Here is a 19,616-nt window from a genome sequence, read left to right as displayed (position 1 = left end):
TCTAGGACCAATTCTCAATACACATCTCACACTCCCCATGAGACCTCCTGTTCTCAGTCATATCTCTGACCGCAGTCCTGCATGTCTGGATGGGTCCCTCCACAGCTGGGATGGGCAAATCCCCTCATGCAGCCCCCTCCCCCCCACCAGCTGGGATGGGGGACTCTGGAAAGTGTGGAGGATGCAGCCACATTAACACTGTCCTCCCCCTTCCTCAGACACAGTTGGTGGGGACAGAAATGAGGACACCCCAGGAGGGGGTTCATACAGGATTTCACGCAAGGCAAATGTCCTGCTTGGATTGGACTTAACTTTACAACCCCTGCAATGAAGTGGACCTGAGCGGATGGCTCCCCATTAAACCAAACACTTTGCATCTTTCCCCATGTTAAATACATCTGAAGTGTTTTTAAACATTGGCCAAGCTCATTGCTTATCATTATCTGTATTTATTATTGCTGCACAATAAAGCCTCTAATCAGCTATAACAAGTGCCCCTGTGAACTAATGGATGACATAGTGCAGCAACGACTTCTATTGCCCGTTGTGCTGACACAGCGTCAGGGGCAGCAGCTTTGTATAATTTTTGGTGGTGCCCAGAACGGGTCCATGTCCTGCCACCTCCCCAGCCCACACACACACACCTGCCTTGTAAGGTGGCAGGACATGATCTATATTTTTTAAAATAACGTAAAAATGGACTGGAAACAGTAAGCGCTTAACAGTTTCCCTCTATTGCACAATAGCACTATCGTCAGAAAAATTTATTTAACTAAGAATATCAACTTGATTAATACTCTTTTGAATACGGAAACAACCCAGCACTCTTAGATCAATAACCCTCAAAAGCAAATACTTTCTAAAACTAAAACAAAATGTAGCCCCTTCTTTTGCGATGTTCTTCAGGAGGGAGCAAACACTTTTCATCGTTGTTCAGTGGGGGATGGGGCTGCCCCTTGCCCAGACTGGGGCAGGAATGGTGACTGTGGGGAGAGGGGGGACAGGGTGTCACGACACTCACCCAAGCCCCAGCTGCTCAGGTCCAGGAAGCCCCCTCGCCTCCCTTGGGGTGGGTGCGTCCCTCATCGTAGCCTCATGGGGTGGGGATGGGGCTGCCCCTTGCCAAGCCTGGGGCAGGAGTGGTGACTACGGGCAGAGGGCAGGGTGTCATGAGTCTGACACTCACCCAAGCCCCAGCTGCTCAGGTCCAGACTCCCGGAAGCCCCCTCGGAGTCAGAGTTGTCTCCCTGTGGGTGCTGGGGGGAGGGGGGAACTGCCATAACATGTGCACCTCCTCCCCTCCTCCCTCTGCAGGCGCAGTAGCTGCCTCAGCCTGCCACCAGCACCGGTCCCTTTCTTGTCAGGTAGCGCAGCACGGAGCAGCAGGGCAGCCATACGCTGCACAGGGCGTAGGTAGCGATGCTCCAGGGGAGCTGCATGGCGATGGCAGGTGGGGCTGTGGGAGAGACCCGGCCTCAAACACTGGTGGAGTTGTGCCCCCGGGCCTTGAGTATTGCTGGAGCACAGGCACCACGGGCCCATATAACTCATGGCCCCTGCACAGTGTATTTATGCAAGTTTTCAGTAGCAGAAGTTTGGCCTGTATTTATTTACTTCTGAAAAACACCAAAAGTTAGATTCTGACTGTGTGGAGACATCAACTATTATAGAAACCACATTAAAATGTTTACTTTGCTTACTATATATGGGATTATAACAAAAATGTCATAGGGAAGATCCAAATGAGAACTCTAGCCTGTGTTCTTGAACATAGGTTGTTAATCCCTGGGAATTGCTGGGAGCAGATTGAATCGGGCTCTATCCAGTACCACAGAAGCGATACCAGTATGTACTGACAGCTACAGATGATTTTTCAAAAGAGATAGAAGAATTTCCACTTAGAACTGTGGAGAAGACGACATGTACAATTATATATCAACATGGTTGTCCAGAGCAGACACTGGCAGATCTAGCTTCTGAATTGAATAATGAGGTAACAGTTTACATTTAGTGTTATTTTTACTAAAGGGTCAATTACACAATCATGGCTGTGTGACGGGGGCTGTTAGCAGCTACAAACAGAGCCTTTTGGAAGCCAGCACCCTGGCCACTGAGAACACCCAGGGCACGGGGTGCAGTTAGAGGAGGAGGGACTGAGTAGTTTGGGTTTGGAAGGGCAGAGGGGATCACTGGCACCTGTAGGGAGCCTGATGAGGTCACTAGCTCAGTGCTGAGAAGAAAGCAGCAGTATAAAAGTCTGAATCAGGGAGCAGGAAGGGGGCTCCTCGTAACTGCTGCTCTGTTGTGATGCATCATAAAAAGTCATAAAGATACTTGGTGGCGGTTCCCTGGCAGACCGCCTGCTGCTTCTTTCACACAGAGCTCTGCCAGCCAGGGGTTGCAGGAACTGATGGGGGAGCCCATTCATAGTTAGAAATTTAAAAATGAACATTGCCTGCAATCTCTTCATGGCACTTCATGCTGTCAATTGTGAGTGACAACACATTTTTATGTCTTGTCAGATAGTAAAAACCATGTTGTATATTAACCTATTTGCCAACATATTTCCCCATGTAATAACACAATAAGATTGGATAAGAAAGCACAGTAATTACACATAATTCAGTGAGAAATAGGGAAAGGAACGCAGATATTTCTGAAGGAAATTTTAGGGAAAAATTATCTATTTTTAGATTAAAATGTCCCTGTGTTAAAAACTAGGAAGAACACATAGCTTCAGGAGCCCATGCCACCTAGACACCAGCAGACTGGATAAAAAGCACAAATGAATCTATCAAAAGATAATTTTAGGGTATTTATTTTCAAATAATCAAAGTAAGTTTAGGGCACTCTGCCAAGGATGGTATATTGTGAATAAATCTTCAAAACTGAATTATTACATTGAAAATGTTCATAACACATCATGTTTAAAACAAAAAGTAGTCCTAGCAATGCCATGTGATGTGCCTCCCCTCAGACTCTGCTCAGCTAGATCTTCAAGAAATTAGGTTCAATCACTCATTTCAAGGAATTAGACCAATCGGTCACTATTTTTACAGAGCATTGCAGAAAGTGGTGGACAGAACCCAGAGGAATTGTGATGAATTTCCTGGAGCAACTTCATTTTCTTTGTACTCTAAACCTCACACGACAATAAAAATATCACCCTTTCAACTGATTTATGGCCTAGAAGAAAGCTTTGCCAAAAAGCTTCACCAAATTTCATATTATGAGTCATTAAGTGCCCGTGTCTTTAACACAATTAAGTTAATTTGTGATGATTCAGCAAAGGAATACAACCCCTTCACTATTTCTTTATCAAACTACATTTGTGGTGTCCTTATAACCAAGAACATGAAGAGCCCAGCAGTACATTAAAATCAATAGTGCACAGTGACAGTACATTGCCTGCAAATAATATTTCTAAAGAAAAATAAACTAAAAAATGGAGATTGTAGAAGAGATTTCTATCTATAGGAAGATAGCATTTGAGGTTGGGGACCGTGTTTTGTTAATTGATGTGAGAAAAAGAAAGGAAGGGTCATATCTTGATTACCAATTATATGTAGCTAGAAAGTTAAAAATCACATGAATTAATGCTGACAGGAGTTCAAAGAATATTATATAATCTTCTTTGAGTTAATTTAATTATATTGTTTAATTAATTCCATCATTTTTTCAACTATTAATTTTAAAAGGTGTAGTGCAGGAGGTGAGCATATGTGCCCTGCCTTCCAGAGAGAACCAGACAAGACAATAAAGAGAGAGGGAGAGAGAACAGAGAGCAGCTGCACATGTGTGTAGTTGTGTTTATGACACACGTACATTGTAACTGAACAACCCAGTCTGACAATTTAATAGTTTATTTCGTTAAGATAAATATTTTGGATTTCTTGAAATTCCACAGTTGAAATGCAAATGACGTTATTTAGAGATGTTAAACTTCACTATAGATTTGAGGGAAAAATGAAAATTAATGTAAATAATTCCATTTCTACAAATAGATCTATAAGATTGTTTTTTAAATACTGTTGAAATGTAAATTAAAATATTATTGTATTTACACCTTGGTACAAAAATAATTTCTAAATTAAAATGATATTTTTTCTTTCATATTTTACATTGAGATTTCACAGGGGTAGAAAATTCTGACAGGGGTAAATGTCCCCATCCACCCCCATCCGCTACCCCTGGGGCCGGAGATGGGGAAAGGTGAGGGTTGGGGGTTCCCAGGTGTCCGGTTTTCGACTGGAACCTCCAGTTGAACAGGGAAACTGGCAGCATCCGATCAGCACAAAAACTCCAGTTGCTGCAGTCACTGGCCCCCACCACTGGGGACGGGAAGAGCAGCAGCGCTGGGAGGGGACAGTCTGTGCCGCGGGGTCACTGTCAGGGACAGAGATTCCCTCCGGCCTCAGCTGGGACCGGGCAGATTATCAGGGGAGCCGCGTTTGTACCCCCAGCGTTGCGAGAGGGATTGAAATAAGGGCGGAGCGTCCCGGAGAAGGTGCCAGTGAAAGTGAAGAGATGGGACCTGTCAGTCACATTGTAAAATGAGACCTCGCCCACCTCATAGTCCAGGAAAATCCCCACCCGGCTGGGCCTGACGCTCATGGGGAGGGGGGTCGGGGAGGAGGTGCAGGCCTTGTATCCCCCATCCCTCAGCCGCACGACCCAGCATCCATCCTCAGGTGTGTATGTGACATTCCCCTTTCTTTCCACAGATTCCCTACAAACCCCCAGAGTCCATCTTGTCTTGTCTCCCACCTCCACCTCCCAGTAACGCCTCCCGCCCGCAAACCCCTCAGTGCCCAGGACACAGACACAAGGATCAAATCTCTCAGGGTTGTTGGGCAGATCCTGGCGTTTGTCTCCAAGTCTCACACATTTCCGATCCTCAGACAGGACGAGTTTGGGATAAGCCGTGTCTGGATCCAGAGTCACGTCCACTGGGGAGAGAGTCACAGAGTCAGGGCCGGGGGCAGGGGCTGGTCACTGAGATCAAAGGGAAATTAACCTGCACCCCACTTAATCGCTGGGGGGGGGGAACGGGGGGTTGTTGCCTGAGGGGAGTCAGGGCCCGTCTAACTGTGAGGAGACAATGGGGGGAAAGGGCAGGAGGAGCGGGTGGGGGGAGGGTGAGAAGCTGTCACTGGAGGCGGGGGAGGGGAGGGGACAAGTAGATGCTGGGAGAGGAAAGGGGAGGGGGAGGTGACAGGAGCAGAGGGGGTGGAGGGAGGGACATAGGGGAGGGGCGGGCACAAAGGCAATGGGGGGGACATGGGAAGGGATGGGCACCAGCAGGACAGAGGGGGGTGAATGGAGGGGCAGGTTCCTGAGGGCTGCAGGGGGTGAGGGGAGGGGTGGGCATCAGGGCAGAAGAAGAGGACGGACCCCAGGGGGCACAGGGAAGCAAGGGAAGGGGCGGGCACCAGGAGGCACAGGGGGTTTGAGGGAATGGGGAAGCTCCAATGGGGCAGGGGTAATCAAGGGGACGGTGGATTCCAGGGGGTGAGATGATGAGGAGTGGGGCAGGTGGAAATATGGGGGGGAGCAAATGGGCAGGCACTGGTGCCAGAGTGGCAGATTGGGGGGTGAGGGAGCAGATGGGCTGAATGGGGGTTGAAGGAGCAGGTGAGCAGAAGGGGGGCAGAGAGAGGGGTGTGGAGAAGGTGGGACCTAAGGGGCAGAGGGGTGTGAAGGGAAATGTGGGCACCAGGATGGCAGAGGGAAGATGAAGGGAGGGGTGGGACCCAGATGTTAGGAGAGGGAGAGGTGAGGGGTGAGGCAGTGCTGAGGTGAGGGGAAGGGCTGAGACCACAGGTCCCAAAGGGGGGTGAGGGAGGGACTTGCACCAGGCAGGCAGAGCGGGCAAAGGAAACAGCAGGCACCAGGGAGGCAGATGGGGCAAGGGTAGAGCTGGGACTTGGGGCAGAGGAGGAGCTGGCACCAGGGGACTGGAGGGGTGGTGAGGGGTGCAGGTGTCACAGAGCCAGAGGGCGAGGAGAGAGGCAGGGGTGAGAAATAAAGAGAAGGTGGCATGGGTGATGGTGGCAGAGGGGCGAGAGGAGAGCGGGGTCAGTGGGGCAGAGGGTGGTGAGGGGGTGGGCAACAGGAAGGAAAGGGACAAGGGGACTGTCAGGTGTTGGGGGGCAGGGGGAGGGAAGAAAGGGGTAGGCAGCAGAAGGGTACGGGGGTAAGGGGAAGGGCAGGTGCCGAGGGATTGAGGGGGTTGAGCAGAAGGGCAGACACAGGGAGGGAGAAGCACCAGGGGGCAGAGATGGGTGAGCAGAGAGGCAGGGCAGGTGAGTAGAGGGAGGTGTTAGGAGAGGGGATTGGGGAGAGGCAGGTGCCAGGGGGTCAGAGTGGGGCTAGAGGAGGGGTGGGCACAGGGGGGTGAGGGAAGGGGTGGGTGCCAGGGGTCAGAGAGGGTGGCAAGAGGGGCAGGTGTCAGGAGGGCTGAGGGGAGTAAGAAGGGCGAAAGCCAGGACACCAGAGGAGGGTGAGGGGTGGGGTGGCCATCAGAGGGTGGGGGGGTGATGGCAGTGGTAGGCACCAGGGAAGCAGATGGGGGTGAGGGGAGGGGTGAGAGACATGGCACAGAGGAGGGAAAGGGGAGAGGTGGATGCCAGGACATAGCAGGGGTGTGAAGTGATGGGTGGGCTCCGGGATGCAGAGGATGTTTGGGGGAGAGGGGAAGGTGCCAGTAGGGCAGGGGGAGAAGGGAGGGGCGAGTTCCAGAGGGGCAGAGATGGGTGGAGGGTAGGGGCACGTGCCAAGGAGGCAAAGTGGGAGTAGAGGGGCAGGGGCCCAAGGGAGCAGAAAGGGAGTGAGAAGAAAGGGAGGGATGTTGGTGAGGGGTCAGAGTAGATGCAGGGTCCCTCTCAGGGGTGAGGGAAGGATAAGGGAGGGGCAAGAGCCAGAGAGGGGTGAGGGAGAGGCAGGCCCCATGGAATCTCTGTTGCTTTTGGGCCATGTGTGGTTGGTTTCTCGCTCAGAGCAGGTCAGTGCTGTTCCCACACACACTGGGGGTGCAGCCCTGCCCCAGGGGGAGCAGCTGGGACTCTCCATGCTGGCGGGCCCCATGTGCACCACCTTCCAGCCAGGAAAACCCCACAGCCAGCCCCTCCCCTCGCCGGGCCCAGCCCCACCCCCACGGGGGCAGTGGTCTGGGTTGGGCTCACTTGGGGGGCAGTACAGTGGAAGATTCTGGGGGGGGGGTATAAATGCGCACTAATGGGCTGTTGCTAATGAGGCCAGGGCAGTGGGGAGGGGAGGGGGCATTTCCCCACTTACTGACCCCTCCAGCTGGGAGAAGCTGCACCAGGGGCCAGTCCCAGTTCACACCCGCACAGCACGTCTGCACTAGGGGTTTGCACCAGTGCAGCTACATCGGTGCAAGGAAACCCTGGCAGACACTGCCTGAGACACTGCTGTGCCAGAGGCCGTAACCCCCTCCCGTCACTGGGGTTATGGATCAATAATTACAGGGCCACTGGAGCAGGGGAGCTGAACTCTGGGCTCCCAGGTGGGGGCCTGACCCACTGGGCTGCAGAGTCATTCTCACTCCCACGCTCTGGCCCAGTGTCCATGGCAGTGTTTAGACACAGGGGGATGTCACTCGGATCCCAGCGCTTTGAGCCCTCATGGCATCACATGGGGGGATTGAACCTGGGGCTCCCAGCTGAGGATCCAGGGCCGGCTCCAGGCACCAGGCAACCAAGCACATGCTTGGGGCGGCACCTGGTAAGGGGCAGCGGGGGGGGTGGGCGGCGCTGCATTCCACGGGGGGGGCGCTCCGGCGGCGTGGCGCTCAGCGGGGGGGGGGGCGCAGGTGCGGCGCTGGGGTGGGGTTCCGGCGGCGCTCGGTGGGGGGGGGCGGGCTCCGGCAGCACGGCGCTCGGCAGGGGGGCGGCACTCTGGGGGGGGGTTCCAGCGGCGCGGCCCTCGGTGGGGGGGAGGGGGACGGCGCTTTTTTTTGCTGCTTGGGGCAGCAAAAAAGATAGAGCCAACCCTGTGAGGACCCAGCCACTGGGCTAAAGGCTAGAGGGGAAGCAGCGGCACCTTTTTCTCTTAATTGAAACTAGTCAGCAAACTCAACGTGGATTCACGAATAGTTTCTGTTGACCCGAAATATAATTTTGCAGCAAATAAACTATTTGTCCAAAACATTTCACCCAGCTCCAATGCAAACCTGTATGATCAATTTAGGAGCCCGAATCCCAGTGACTTGCAGTGAGTGACTGTCAACATCCCCAGAAACGCACAGTTACGGGCAGGGCAGGGTAGGCTTAGGACATCAGCTATGAAACACTCCAGAGCTGCTGTTTAATTTGCCCTTTGCAGACAAATTCCGCCTGGACCCCTGATCTCACCCCCACAAATCAGGCTGAAAATGGAGACTCGGCTCCAGCCTGAACTCTCTGCCCAGAGCGATTTGTCTCATGGATGCTGTGAGTGGCACAGACCCTCTGCAGCTGCACCTGGACGTCTCCCAGCGCGGCTAGTGGTCACAGAGACCGTCTCAGAGCCCCAGGGGCTCAGGTGTCTCCATCTAACGACTGTGCCAGCCGCCCCCCTCGCTCTCATTAACCAGCCCTGGGTCAGACAGGCTGGGAACTTTCACACCCTGACTCTGGAGACACTTTGGGTTCATCAACACAGCCTGCAGAAGCGAGTCTTGGAACAGAGTGGACATAAAAGCAGAGGGGTCACCCATTCGTGCCAGCCCTTCTCCCTGAGCTCCTGCCCCCGCATGGCCCCTTCTCCCCGAGCCCCTGCCTTCACACCACCTCTTCCCCCTAACACCCTGACCCCCAGGTTGCTGCTCTCAGCCCCCTTCCCTGTTGTTGCTCACCCTTACAGCTGGTAAAAAGTGGGAGGGAATAGCCCTCCCATTGGCTCCCACAAATGATACTGCACGGTGTGACACTGAGCGGATCAAGAGTGACTACAGGGCTCTGGGAGTACGGGTGAAGGAGTTTGGAGCGCAGGTGGTATTCTCCTCAATTCTTCCTGTCAAAGGTAGGGGCCCGGGCAGAGACAGATGCATCATGGAGGTGAATGCCTGGCTGCGAAGATGGTGTCGCCAGGAGGGCTTTGGCTTCCTAGACCACGGGATGCTATTCGAGGAAGGACTGCTAGGCAGAGATGGCGTTCACCTTTCGAGGAGAGGAAAGACCCTATTCGGACACAGACTGGCTAACCTAGTGAGGAGGGCTTTAAACTAGGTTCGACGGGGACAGGTGAGCAAAGCCCACAGGTAAGTGGGGAACATGGAGACCGGGGAGATGGGTCGGAAACAAGAGGGAGTGTGGGCTATATTGGCAGAGAGAAAGGCGAGTCAGGACAAAACTGGGAGGAAAGATCAAACCAGTATCTTAGATGCCTATATACAAATGCGAGAAGTATGGGGAATAAGCAGGAAGAACTGGAAGTGCTAATAAATAAATACAACTATGACATTGTTGGCATCACTGAAACTTGGTGGGATAATACACATGATTGGAATGTTGGTGTGGATGGGTACAGCTTGCTCAGGAAGGATAGACAGGGGAAAAAGGGAGGAGGTGTTGCCTTATATATTAAAAATGTACACACTTGGACTGAGGTAGAGATGGACATAGGAGACGGAAGTGTTGAGAGTCTCTGGGTTAGGCTTAAAGGGGCAAAAAACAAGGGAGATGTCATGCTAGGAGTCTACTACAGGCCACCTAACCAGGTGGAAGAGGTGGATGAGGCTTTTTTCAAGCAACTAACAAAATCATCCAAAGCCCAAGATTTGGTGGTGATGGGGGACTTCAACTATCCGGATATATGTTGGGAAAATAACACAGTGGGGCACAGACTATCCAACAAATTTTTGGACTGCATTGGAGACAACTTTTTATTTCAGAAGGTTGAAAAAGCTACTAGGGGGGAAGCTGTTCTAGACTTGATTTTAACAAATAGGGAGGAACTCGTTGAGAATGTGAAAGTAGAAGGCAGCCTGGGTGAAAGTGATCATGAAATCATAGAGTTTGCAATTCTAAGGAAGGGTAGAAGGGAGAACAGCAAAATAGAGACAATGGATTTCAGGAAGGCAGATTTTGGGAAGCTCAGAGAGCTGATAGGTAAGGTCCCATGGGAATCAAGACTGAGGGGAAAAACAACTGAGGAGAGTTGGCAGTTTTTCAAAGGGACACTATTAAGGGCCCAAAAGCAAGCTATTCCGCTGGTTAGGAAAGATAGAAAATGTGGCAAAAGACCACCTTGGCTTAACCACGAGATCTTGCACGATCTAAAAAATAAAAAGGAGTCATATAAAAAATGGAAACTAGGACAGATTACAAAGGATGAATATAGGCAAACAACACAGGAATGCAGGGGCAAGATTAGAAAGGCAAAGGCACAAAATGAGCTCAAACTAGCTACGGGAATAAAAGGAAACAAGAAGACTTTTTATCAATACATTAGAAGCAAGAGGAAGACCAAAGACAGGGTAGGCCCACTGCTTAGTGAAGAGGGAGAAACAGTAACAGGAAACTTGGAAATGGCAGAGATGCTTAATGACTTCTTTGTTTCGGTCTTCACCGAGAAGTCTGAAGGAATGCCTAACATAGTGAATGCTAATGGGAAGGGGGTAGGTTTAGCGGATAAAATAAAAAAAGAACAAGTTAAAAATCACTTAGAAAAGTTAGATGCCTGCAAGTCACCCGGGCCTGATGAAATGCATCCTAGAATACTCAAGGAGCTAATAGAGGAGGTATCTGAGCCTCTAGCTATTATCTTTGGAAAGTCATGGGAGACGGGAGAGATTCCAGAAGACTGGAAAAGGGCAAATATAGTGCCCATCTATAAAAAGGGAAATAAAACAACCCAGGTAACTACAGACCAGTTAGTTTAACTTCTGTGCCAGGGAAGATAATGGAGCAAGTAATTAAGGAAATCATCTGCAAACACTTGGAAGGTGGTAAGGTGATAGGGAACAGCCAGCATGGATTTGTGAAGAACAAATCATGTCAAACCAATCTGATAGCTTTCTTTGATAGGATAACGAGCCTTGTGGATAAGGGTGAAGCGGTGGATGTGGTATACCTAGACTTTAGTAAGGCATTTGATACGGTCTCGCTGATATTCTTATCGATAAACTAGGCAAATACAAATTAGATGGGGCTACTATAAGGTGGGTGCATAACTGGCTGGATAACCGTACTCAGAGAATTGTTATTAATGGTTCCCAATCCTGCTGGAAAGGCGTAACGAGTGGGGTTCCGCAGGGGTCTGTTTTGGGACCGGCTCTGTTCAATATCTTCATCAACGACTTAGATATTGACATAGAAAGTACGCTTATTAAGTTTGCGGATGATACCAAACTGGGAGGGATTGCAACCACTTTGGAGGACAGGGTCATAATTCAAAATGATCTGGACAAATTGGAAAAATGGTCTGAGTTAAACAGGATGAAGTTTAACAAAGACAAATGCAAAGTGCTCCACTTAGGAAGGAACAATCAGTTTCACACATACAGAATGGGAAAAGACTGTCTAGGAAGGAGTACGGCAGAAAGGGATCTAGGGGTTATAGTGGACCACAAGCTAAATATGAGTCAACAGTGTGATGCTGTTGCAAAAAAAGCAAACATGATTCTGGGATGCATTAACAGGTGTGTTGTGAGCAAGACACGAGAAGTCATTCTTCCGCTCTACTCTGCTCTGGTTAGGCCTCAGCTGGAGTATTGTGTCCAGTTCTGGGCGCCGCATTTTAAAAAAGATGTGGAGAAATTGGAAAGGGTCCAAAGAAGAGCAACAAGAATGATTAAAGGTCTTGAGAACATGACCTATGAAGGAAGGCTGAAAGAACTGGGTTTGTTTAGTTTGGAAAAGAGAAGACTGAGAGGGGACATGATAGCAGTTTTCAGGTATCTAAAAGGGTGTCATAAGGAGGAGGGAGAGAACCTGTTCACCTTAGCCTCTAAGGATAGAACCAGAAACAATGGGTTTAAACTGCAGCAAGGGAGGTCTAGGTTGGACATTAGGAAAAAGTTCCTAACTGTCAGGGTGGTTAAACACTGGAACAAATTGCCTAGGGAGGTTGTGGAATCTCTGTCTCTGGAGATATTTAAGAGTAGGTTAGATAAATGTCTATCAGGGATGGTCTAGACAGTATTTGGTCCTGCCATGCGGGCAGGGGACTGGACTCGATGACCTCTCGAGGTCCCTTCCAGTCCTATAATCTATGAATCTATGAATATTCAGGCTTGCGGGGCTCCCTCTTTGGAATTAAAAATAGCCGCACAGACATTAAGGTTCTGGCTGGATCTCAGGCTCTGAAGCCCAGAGTGGAGCCAGGTCTGCCCCTCACAGTGCAAGCAGGGACATAGTCTGTGTCCACATCCCCTTCACCCCCTTCCTAGGACGGAGAACAGCAGCCCCAGGGCCCCTCCCTTCACCCCCAGGGCAGGGGAGTGAGAGCCCTCAGCCTCCTGGGCATTGGGGCCAGGGCCGGCTCCAGGCTTTTGGCCGCCCCAAGCAGCTAAAACAAAAAAAAGAAAATGAACAAAAAAAGCCGGGATTGCGATCTAAAAAAAGCCGCGATCGCGATCTGCGGTGGCAATTCAGCAGGAGGTCCTTCACTCCTAGGCGGAGTGAGGGACCGTCCGCCGAATTGCTGCCGAATATCTGGACCTCCCACCCCTCTCCGGAGCGGCCGCCCCAAGCACCTGCTTGAGAACCTGGTGCCTGGAGCCGGCCCTGATTGGGGCCTCCCAGCACAGGTTCCTGGGTGAGCGTGAAAGTGTCTCCACCCAGAAAGCTCTGTGCACCCGGCAAATACATAGATGTGCCCGTGGATCAGGATCCAGGATGGTCCTCTCCCCAGGAGTGATGGAAGCTCTCTAAAAGCAGAGGGGTCACCCATTCGTGCCAGCCCTTCTCCCTGAGCTCCTGCCCCCGCATGGCCCCTTCTCCCCGAGCCCCTGCCTTCACACCACCTCTTGCCCCTAACACCCTGACCCCCAGGTTGCTGCTCTCAGCCCCCTTCCCTGTCATTGCTCACCCTTACAGCTGATAAAAAGTGGGAGGGAATAGCCCTCCCATTGGTAAAAGTGATTGGCCATGGCCCCCGGCCTCCCTCTTCCAGTGCCCCTTACTCACCCTCCAACCCCAGGAGGAGACGAGCCTTGGGGCAGTGTCAGTGAGTTCAGTGTTGGGGGTATGAGTGGGGTTTTACACCGCGGCTGCTGGAGCTCTGTGTATCGAGGGTATGAAGACGTCACTTAGGTCGTGTGAACCCCCCACTGTCCTGGCAACATGGCTCAGCCCTGACACCTGCTGGAACCTCTCCCTGGGGAGGAAGCGTCCCTGGGGCCCATTCAGGCCTTGGCCTCCCTGCGAAGGTGGCCGGTGAGGCTGCCGTTAATGTGAGTTATGATGTGAGCTCCTGTCCGCTGGGAACTGGACTCTCAGCCTGGGCTGAGATCAGTGACTGGGGAGTGAAAGGCCCCAGCTGCAGGGCCAGCTCCAGGGTTTTTGCCGCCCCAAGCAACCAAAAAAAAAGCCGCGATCGCAATCTGCGGCACTTCCGCCGCGACTCTACCGTCGCCGCTTCTTCGGCGGCATGTCCTTCCCCCCCCCGAGAGGGAGTGAGGGACCCGCCGCTGAATTGCCGCCAAAGAGCTGGACGTGCCGCTCCCTTCCATGTGCCGCCCCAAGCACCAGCTTGCTACGCTGATGCCTGGAGCCGGCCCTGCCCAGCTGCCCTCACTGCCCCCCTGAGCCAGCCCAGCAACACCAGCCATTCAGTGCAATAACAGCGATGCTCACACTTGGCAGGTGCCAGTGGGATTAAGGGGGTTGAGCAGAAGGGCTCACAGGGAAGGCAGAGGAGGGGAGGAACAAGTATCAGGGGGCAGAGAGGGGTGAGAGGCAGGGCAGGTGGGTAGAGGGAGGTGTTAGGAGAAGGGATTGGGGAGAGGCAGGTGCCAGGGGGTCAGAGTGCGGCTAGAGGAGGGGTGGGCAAGGGGGGGTGAGGGAAGGGGTGGGTGCCAGAGGTCAGAGAGGGTGGGGAGAGGGACAGGTGCTAGGAGGGCTGAGGGGAGTAAGAAGGGCGGAAGCCAGGACAGCAAAGGATGGTGATGGGGGTGGGGTGGCCATCAGGGGGCAGAGGGGAGTGAGAGACATGGCAGCAGATAAGGGAAAGGGGAGAAGTGGATACCAGGACATAGCAGGAGTGTGAAGTGATGGGTGGGCTCCAGGGTGAAGAGGATGTTTGTGGGAGGGGACAGGTGCCAGGAGGGCAGGGGGAGAAGGAAGGGGTGAGTTCCAGCGGGGCAGAGTTGGGTGGAGGGCAGGGGCATGTGCCTGGGAGGCAAAGTGGGGGCAGAGGGGCAGGGGCCCAGGAGAGCAGAAATCGGGGGAGAAGAAAGGGAGGGATGTGGGTGAGGGGTCAGAATAGACCCAGGGTCCAGGTAAGGGACGGGCAGGAGCCAGAGAGGGGTGAGGGAGGGGTAGACCCCAGGGAATCTCTCTTGCTTTGGTGTCACGTGTGGTTGGTGCTGTCCCCACACACACTGGGGGTGCAGCCCTGCCCCAGGGGGAACTGCTGGGACTCTCCATGCTGGCGGGCCCCATCTTCCAGCCAGGCAAACACCACAGCCAGCCCCTCCCCTCGCCCGGCCCAGCCCCACCCCCACGGGGGCAGTTGTCTGGATTGCGCTCACTGGGGGGTAGTACAGTGGAAGATTCTGAGGGGGTATAAATGCGCACTAATGGGCTGTTTCTAATGAGGCCAGGGCAGTGGGGAGGGGAGGGGGCATTTCCCCACTTACTGACACCTCCATCTGGGAGAAGTTGCACCGGGGACCAGTCCCAGTTCACACCCGCACAGCACGTCTGTAATAGGGGGTTGCACCAGTGCAGCTACATCGGTGCAAGGATACCCTGGCAGAAATGGCCTGAGACACTGGTGTGCCAGGGGCCGTAACCCCTCCCATCACTGGGGTTATGGATCAATAATTACAGGGTCACTGGAGCAGGGGAGCTGGACTCTGGGCTCCCAGGTTGGGGCCGACCCACTGGGCTGCAGAGTCATTCTCACTCCCACGCTCTGGCCCAGTGCCCATGGCAGTGTTTAGACACAGGGGGACATCATCAGACACCTTGAGCCCAGCGGTTTGAGCCCTCATGACATCACCCGGGGGGATTGAACCTGGGGTTCCCAGGTGAGGGCCCAGCCACTGGGCTAAAGGCTAGAAGGGAAGAAGCAGCACCTTTTTCTGTTCATTGAAACTTGACAGCAAACGCGAATAGTTTCTGTTGACTCGAAATATAATTTTGCAGCAAATAAACTATTTGTCCAAAACATTTCACCCAGCTCCACTGCAAACCTGTCTGAGCAACTTAGGAGCCCAAATCCCAGTGACCTGCAGTGAGTGACTGTCAACACGCCCAGAAATGCACAGGTATGGATGGGCAGGTTCAGGACATCAGCTATGAAACACTCCAGAGCTGCTGTTAAATTTGCTCTTGGCAGACAAATGCCCCCTGAGGCCCTGATCTCACCCCCTCAAATCAGGCTGAAAATGGAGACTCGGCTCCAGCCTGAACTCTCTGCCCAGAGCGATTGTCCCATGGTGGATAATGGTCACAGAGACCATCTCAGAGCCCCAGGAGCTCAAGTGTCTCCATTTAACACCTGCGTCACCCCCGCCCCCCCCCCCCTCGCTCTCATTAACCAGCCCTGGGTCAGACACGCTGGGAACTTTCACACCCAGACTCTGGAGACACTTTGGGTTCATTTGCACAGCTTGCAGAAGTGAGACTCGGAATGGGGTGGACAGATTCAGGCTTACGGGGCTCCCTCTTTGGAATTAAAAATAGCCGCGTAGACGTTCAGGTTCTGGCTGGAGCTCAGGCTCTGAAGCCCAGGGTGGAGCCAGATCTGCCCCTCACAGCGCACACAGGGACATTGTCTGTGTCCACGTCCCCTTCACCCTCTTCCTGGGATGGGGAACAGCAGCCCCAGGGCCTCTCCTTTCACCTCCAGGGCAGGGGAGTGAGAGCCCTCAGCCTCCTGGGTAGTGGGGCCTCCCAGCACCGGTTCCTGGGTGAGCGTGAAAGTGTCTCCACCCAGAAAGCTCTGTGCACCCGGCAAATACACAGATGTGCCCGTGGATCAGGATCCAGGATGGTACTCCCCAGGAGTGATGGAAGCTCCCTAAAAGTAGAGGGGTCACCCAGTCGTGCCAGCCCTTCTCCCTAAGCTCCTGCCCCTGCACCTTCCCTTCTCCCCGAACTCCCATCCTCACATCGCCCCTTCTCCCCGAGCCCCGGCCTTCACACTGCCTCTTCCCCTCACCAAGACCCTGACCCCCGGTCGCTCCTCTCTGCCCCCTCCCCACCCATTGCTCGCCCTTACAACCAATAAAAAGTGTTGGGGCCATGCCCCCCTGGCCTCCCTCTTCCAGTGCCCTTTACTCACCCCCGCAACCCTTTGGGGCAGTGTCAGTGAGTTCAGTGCTGGGGGTACGAGTGGGGTTTTACACCCTGGCTGCTGGAGCTCTGTGTATCGAGGGTACGAGGACATCACAGTGGCCATGGGAGCCCCGCACTGTCCTGCCAACATGACTCAGCCCTGACACCTGCTGGAGCCTCTCCCTGGGGAGGAACCGTCCCTGCGACTCCTTCAGGCCTTGCCCTCCCTGTGGAGGTGGCTGGTAAGGGTGCCGTTAATGAGAGTTATGATGTGAGCTCCTGTGCGCTGGGAACCAGACTCCGAGCCTGGGCTGAGGTCAGTGACTGGGGAGTGAAAGGCCCCAACTCCCATCATTGTCCCCTTGAGCCAGCTGGTTCCTCTTCTCCATGCAATGTGATACCAGCGATGCTCTCACTTGGTGACACCCCCAGGGCCCCCAGCGGGCAGGGCGAGGGCCTGCCCAAGGAGCAATGGACACAATCTACAGCAAGGGAGACTGAGGCTGGAGATGAGGAAACACTTTCTAACTCTCAGGGCAGTGAAGCTCTGGACCAGGCTCCTAGGGAGGCTGTGGGATCCCCGTCACTGGGGGTTTGTAAGAACAGGACAAACCCCTGCCAGGGAGGGTCTAGGCCCTGCCCCAGCACGGGGGGCTGGATTAGGTGACCTCTCGAGGTCCCTTCCAGCCCTGCATTGCCATGAGTCTAGGTTACAGCTGTTCAGGGGCTGGGCCGAGGGCCCTGGGGGGTCTAAGCGTGGTGTGTGGCACATGGCAGAGTTAACACTCTTAGTGACCCTAGCAGCTCAGCGTCCCTGCCAGGGGCCTGGGTTGGCACGTGTCTGGCTGCCTGTACCCAGCTCAGGTGGGTGGTTACTGTGCTGTGTGGACAGGACCTGGGGTGCCACCTGTCCAGGTTTCCCAGGATCATCCCTTTGTTCAGGTCGCTGTCCTGGGAAATCGTGAGTCTGCCAGGACATTATTAGTCCCAAGTGAGATGGGGAGCTCGGGACCAGTAGGGCCCATGTACACCGCACAAGTACTGGCTTTGGGGGGTCACTACCAGGGGGTGGGAGGGGAGTTGATCTGGCACCGTGTCCTGCTTGGCGAGGTTTGTGCCTGGCACAGCTCCAGGAACAGGAGCCCATGGGGGCTGGTGCCCTCTCCCAGGGGTGGGATGGGACACAGTGCCCGGGGGTGGGATGGGGAGACAGTGCCTGGGGTGAGGAGACAGGTGGTCTATGTGGAACAGGAAGATTTCCTGGTTTTTTTGCACCTCAGAGGTGGTGACCCTAACAGGACCCCCAGTGGTGTTTGTGTAACTGCTCTGGGAGGTAGGATACCCCGGAGTGCATGGACCCCTTGGCCAGTGGTACTGCAATGTGTGTGCATGGCCCCTGGGCTCTCTGATCCCTGCTGGACCTGCCCAGACTCTCCCAGCATGCACCGGGGCACACATGGTTGGGCTGGATGCTAGGTACAAACACACAGACACAGCTCAGCTACGGCTGTGAGGCCGAAAAGCTGCCGTGTGGGCTGGGCACAGTTTGTTGTAACTGAGTCAAGGGAGTGTCACAAGCTGGTTATAAAAACGTGTCTGCTCTTGCAGTGGGGTCAGGGCCTTCCTCACCCCAATTCCATGGGGACACTGAACAGCTCCTGTCTGGGCCTGTTACACTAGAAGGAGACTGTGGCTAAAGCCTGATCTGATCCTGCTGCTGGGAAGAGAGAGCTTGGCAGTTCAGTTCAATTATGGCCAGATAAGAATGTCCATCCTGCAGAGCCCAGGTACCACCTGGGAAAGGTGACACCAGGGGGCAGCATTTCCTCACTAATCAGCCCTTTCCCAAAGAGGGCAGGTTTTGTCTGCCCCTTTCCATCCACCCCAGTGACATTGCAGTTTCTAGCCTATTGAATGTCATAGGAAAATGCTCTGTGCAGGGAAAGGAGCAGAGAGCTCCCAGGGGGAGGTGGGGCCTCACTATGGATAAAACATCAGTGGTATGTACAGTACCTGCATAGAACTGGGCGCATCTCCACCCTGCAACCAAACACAGACAGAGGAGTGAGAACATCCCTGAACACTGACACGCTGAGCAGGAGACAATGTCACACAGGGTGTTACAGGGGGGAATAGAACTTACTGAGCTCAGCCTGGAGTTTGTCTGAAAATAAAATAAAGAGAAATGAGTCAATATCACATTACCTTGCAGAAGAGAAGCGAGTCAAAAAGACCTTAAAGCAGGGAAGTTACAATCCTTAGACTCAGCCTGGAAGCTACATCAGCAGCCAGACACCTGCACCCCCTGAGCGACAAAGGAAGCAGGAAGGGGAGAAATACAGTAACCCCACCTGGCCAGGTGCAGGAGGTTGTTAGAGCCAAACAGGGATCCCTCTGCAAATGGAAAATATTAACCCTGTGAAGCCTGCAGAAAGGAGCATGCAGTACATCGGGTGAAGTGCATGATGGGAATTAGGAGGCTAAATGGAATTAGCAGAGTGAACAGCAAGTGATATAAAACAAATACCAGGGAATTATTTCAGTCCAGCAGAATCAGGAAGCCCGTGAGAGAATCGATGGGTCCCCTGGATCCGCAGGGGGGAAAGGGAGCAATTGGGGAGGGCAAGGACAATGCTGAGAGACTGACTGGTTTCTTTGCATCAGTTTCCACCAGAAAGGTTGCTGTGGAGAGACCTGCCCTGGAGCTGCTCTGTTCAGGAAATAAAGACCAGGGATCGAGGAGTGAAGAGGAGATATTGGAACAAACTGACAAACTAAAGAGCCAGCAGCCACCAAGAGAGCTTAGATCCCTGCAAGATGGCAAATCCCAGGAGCTCTCAAATGACATCACATGATATGGCTGAACTGCTAACAATAATATGCATCGCTCATTAAAATCAGCTACACTTCTGGAGAATCGGAGGGTTGGGAATGTTGTAGCCAACTTTAAAATTTGGTAGGAGTAATCCTGAGAACTACAGTCCAGTGAGCGTTACGTCAGTACTTGCTAAACTAGTTGAAACTAAAAGAGAATTCTAAACCAGCTCTATGAGAATGATAGGATAAGGTCTGACTAGCAGAGCTGGAAAGGAAACCTGTGTCCCACTAATCTATTAAATTGCTTTAAGTAGGTCAGTAAAATCGTGCACAAAGGAGAACCCATTG

The 19,616-nt window shown here is 53.1% G+C and overlaps 1 pseudogene; it reads right to left on the bottom strand.

Moving 5' to 3' along the window:
* Positions 1-4,256: 4,256 nt before the first annotated feature.
* The window catches only part of LOC128847370 (E3 ubiquitin-protein ligase TRIM39-like), a 64,840-nt pseudogene continuing 49,480 nt past the window's right edge, over positions 4,257-19,616 (bottom strand).

The sequence above is a fragment of the Malaclemys terrapin genome, chromosome 13 (genome assembly GCF_027887155.1).
Source record: "Malaclemys terrapin pileata isolate rMalTer1 chromosome 13, rMalTer1.hap1, whole genome shotgun sequence".
Taxonomy (NCBI): Eukaryota; Metazoa; Chordata; order Testudines; family Emydidae; genus Malaclemys; species Malaclemys terrapin.
Note: the sequence above shows the minus strand (reverse complement) of the source record. Positions and strands in the feature narration are given on the sequence as shown.